Here is a 4,538-nt window from a genome sequence, read left to right on the forward strand (position 1 = left end):
AAAGATTGCCATGTCAACCAATGTTGATAATGATATTAGAGAAACTATTCAGGGTATGGAGGCACTAGCTTCACTAGTTGATGGATACTTACCAAATCAATAAATTAAATATTCCAACAAGGAAGAAACTATTGAAAAAATAAAATGCAAAAATGTTGAAGAAAATACGATATTCCATGATAAGATTAATAAATCTCAAGTATCATTTGAAGAAATGGGTGTCTAGGTTAACAAGAACTTGGAACTTCCACTAAATAATTATGAGGAGTTGTTAGCCGATGAAGCCATTCCTTTGGATATTGACGAAAATGTAGTCTTAGGGGAGGAGGAGAAGTTAGAAGATCAAATTCAACTTAGTGATTCTATTTATGATAAAATAGAATAGAAAAGAGGCCTATGACAAATGATATAGAGGTTGACTTAATAGGTGATGAGATAGAGGAAGATGAAAAAGAGAAAGACATGAGATTTTCCTTTACTGTAATAGTAGTTTCCAATACATGTTCTGAAAGCATATCTACAAGCAGTTCAAGATTACATCTTCGAGCTTGCCCAATAGGCCTAGGAGATGCAACACCATTACTAGGGCCCACTCCTCATGCAGTGCATTAGTCCAGAGAAAATGGTACTTCAACATCTCACTCACCCTAATTCATGGAGGATCAACCTACTAAAGATGATGAGAATAATGAAACTTGTGAGAAGCTTTAGATGTTCAAAGTGATATTTTTGTGACTTGCTCGTAGATTATGTTATGGTTGCGCAGGTCTTTTATTGGCTTGGTATGGTAGAGCAGTTGAGGGAAAAAAAAAATTCCAGCAGAGCTAGAGCCTTCAAATTTAATGGAGCAAGTGTAATTGTAGAACAACAAGAGGTGTTCACCAGGAGGACCTTAATTTCACCTGTACCATCTTGGTACTTGTGAATATTGGAGTTGGTCAGAGTGTAACCATCAATTCATTTTTTGATGAGGTGAAGTCTATAATAAGTGCATTTGTGAATTAGGAACAAAGAAGGAACAAGAGATTTCAGGAATAGTTCAAGACATTAAAATTAGGGTAATTGATGCACCCAGGCTTCTAGCTTCTTTTGTTGATCAATTCCAAAATGAGAAGGTTCTAAAATCAATCAAGTGTTTTATCAAGAAGATACCCCTAGATATTGTTTTTTACTTTTGTAGGATGGATATGGAGAGTATGGATTATGGAGATATGTCATTATAATGCACTATTATAGAAATCTTTGGCTTATACATATGGTTTAATGACATTGTAGTCTTAACCCATGCAACATCTGCACCACTAGATGGGCCATATAGGGCTCCTTTGAGTTATGATATGTTTGTAGCCCAGTGCAACAATATGATTCAACAAGTTATTCATGAAGTGACTGGAGACATGTGACTTTTGAATCTTGCATCTCTATTGGAGAATCATTCTACTCATATGACCAATAGGGCAGGAAAGGGGGGGGGGGAATAGGGTTCTGGAAAATTGACAGATTTGGAAGACTCATTTAATACTGTGTTTCTTTGCTACTAAAATTTCGGTTGAATAAAATGCACTCCTAAAGTTTCAAAGAAAACACACCAACTAAATTATTTAGTTCTTGTCCTAAGGTCCCACCTTTACCTTTCCTCTTGTCTTCACTTCTGCAGTTAAGACCTCAACTAAAATATCTACGAGAGAAGTTAGGAGATTTGGATGTTTCAGATGAGGACTTGGATGAGGCTTTCGATACAAAATATGAATTAGAGTATGAAAAGGTTCCTCCATTTAGTTGTTCAATAAATTTTCATCTATATAAGTTGAGTAAAGAGTGGAGGAAATCATACTATGATGAATTTGAGTACAGGGAAAAGTTGTTTTTGAAAAAATAGTTGAAATAAAAAAGGCACCGTTATGAAAAAAATGGTTGGAACTTCCAAGGAGGGAGATGAGGAGCATGATAGAAACATGGAAGAGGATTATGTTGGTCTAACATCCCTACTTGTACAATGCTAGATATGGATTTACCACCATCTTGTGATGTTGATTATCCCACTCATAGATATCGATATCTTGATACCTCCAATCAGTGGTTTGTGAAAACTATTTTGGAAACTCATGGTTGGGACCATGACATTGGTTATGAAGGATTGAACTTGGAGAATATGTTTTTGATTCACAATAAAATTACTGTCTCAATTCCAGGTCAAGTTACAAATGACAAAAAGGAGGATAATCTGCAAATAAGGAGAGAGGAAAATGATTTTAGCAAGACCCTTCCCCCTAACCAAAGAAGCACTAGAGTCTTCATATTGCAGCATCGGGTAGTATGTGTCTACTATGCATCAACTATGTTGCATAAATGACTAAAGGAAGTTGGCGTTTCACTACTAAGATGAGGCACATCTATCTCTTCCTTGAGTTAGTCCAAGTCATGACTGCAAGTGTGTGTCTTGATAGGATACCTTCATGGTTTGGGTCTCAAGGTGTAGCAATCAATTCTAAAGGAGGACAACTTGTGATACTAAAATGTCAAGCCCTAAGGAGAGAAATTGGTGAGGTGTCTTATGGAGGTTGTTTGCAGCTCATAGTTAGCATGGAGAAGTTCATGGAGAAGGAGAAAGAGATGACCATTAATGGTCATGACAAGGGTTTGAGTGAAAGTGACAAGATAATGGAAGATGCCAAAGTGGATGTCATAGGGAGAAGAAAAGATGAGAGATGGTTATTTTGACAGAGAGATGGTTTAGTTAAATGAGAGACATATTTTGATGGACATGATGCTATAAGAGATGGAGAATGAAGATTAGAGATGCGGATGGGATCTAAATAAAAATATTCAATCACATTTTACATAGCTAGATGTCAGGAAATTCACGAGGAATTTGAGGCAAATGTTGAGTGTTGAGTTGAGAGATGAAGAGCTCAGATCTGCTGAGTATGGTGAGGAAGATAAAGTTCACTATTCTGAACTAGAGCAATGAACATTCCTTGGAGAGAATGATGAGGAAGATGTTTGTATGGATACTAAATGAGAGTCTCATGAACTATGTAAAAATTTCAGACCATCTTGGATATCTAAAAGCAAATGTCTCAAATGAGGCTATAGGGCCTTGTGCTTCTAAATCTAAACCATCGTGTATGAATGTTGGTGACAGGAATGATGAAAGTGTACAATAAACTACAAATTTCATGAGAATAGAAGGGGAAGGAGTTCCTTTCCAGAGTATTGGAGAAGGACATGATATAATACTTTCCATAATGGGAGATTAGGCAATATTATCTCATGAAGGAAACCAGAAGAAGATCCATACACAATGAGAAGAATTAATGATGAAGACAAAAAAAGAGTATAGGAGGCCTCATATTTCAAAAGATGACAGATTCTATGTTAATGTAGGTAATGTGGATGGACACACTACTTAAAAGAAAAAGGAGAAGTAAAATTTTATCCAAGGAGTTCAAGGGTAAACGAATTTAGAAGAGGATAGAAAATCCTTAGAGATTGTCTCAAAGGAAGAAGAGGGCAAGGGAGTTGCTTCTCAAAATCTTAAACAAGGAGAAATGGGTTTGTTTCCTAAGAGCAATCAAAAGAATCCCTACTTACAATCTATAAGGATAGCCATGAAAACAAACAAGAGAATACATGCAAAAGGAGGAGAATAGCAACCACTAAAAGATGTTACAAAAAGAATAAAGATGAAGGATTGCATTGTGAGGGTATCCCCATAAAGTGTAGAAATTATGGTGTAGATCTGTAACTTCTCATGAAATTTTAATCAAAATCATAAGACATAAACCCACTCTACTCCTCTGCAGAATTCAATTCATAATTTAGAACATCAATCACAAGCATGCAATGAGAAATAACACACATGCACATAATACTTTTTCTCAGGAAAACAATCTACTAAAAACCCCAATGTCTGCTTGCATTAGTCTGATGAATAGAGATGTATTACAATTTAGTTTCTTAATTGAGCACAACCTGCAAGTGAATAACCTATCTCTCTGCTCACTCAGAAGCTTTGACCCAAACTTAGTCAATGTATGCCTCTACTTGAGCCCCTATTTCCTTACTCAATTCCTTGAGATATTAGGCCCCTATTATTTATGGATTTCTCTAAAACAGATTGCATAATTACCAAGGTTGATCGCCTGACTACATGCAACACTTGTACACTCAAGACTACTTTACAATTGATGTTACACTACCTTGGAATCTCCACAACTACTGGAGAACTCGAATTCTCTACAGGCACTAGCTATTTTGAGTTGATTGATCAGTTAATTGGATGATCATTGAGTTTGACTGAAGTCCCACTGCACAACTAACCTTCCACTAGTTCCTCGAATAGTTGAAACTATTTTAACTGAAAACAACTTGAGATAACTGACCTTAATTGCTACAAATTAGCAATCACACATTCTTAACTAAACTCTAACTTATCCAACTCGAATTTACTGATTAAAATGAATGACACAAGTCACGTCACACAAGTTAACTACATCAAATTTGTATGTTGATGTGGACATTCGAATTTTCTCAAT

At 35.9% G+C, this 4,538-nt stretch overlaps 1 pseudogene; it reads left to right on the plus strand.

Moving 5' to 3' along the window:
• Nucleotides 1-396: 396 nt before the first annotated feature.
• Nucleotides 397-2,721, plus strand: LOC149174955 (translocase of chloroplast 120, chloroplastic pseudogene; annotated as a pseudogene).
• Nucleotides 2,722-4,538: the final 1,817 nt, after the last annotated feature.

Source organism: Pinus tabuliformis, chromosome 4_1 (genome assembly GCF_031772625.1).
Source record: "Pinus tabuliformis cultivar Carrire ecotype Pingquan chromosome 4_1, CPIR1, whole genome shotgun sequence".
In the NCBI taxonomy this organism is placed as follows: Eukaryota; Viridiplantae; Streptophyta; class Pinopsida; order Pinales; family Pinaceae; genus Pinus; species Pinus tabuliformis.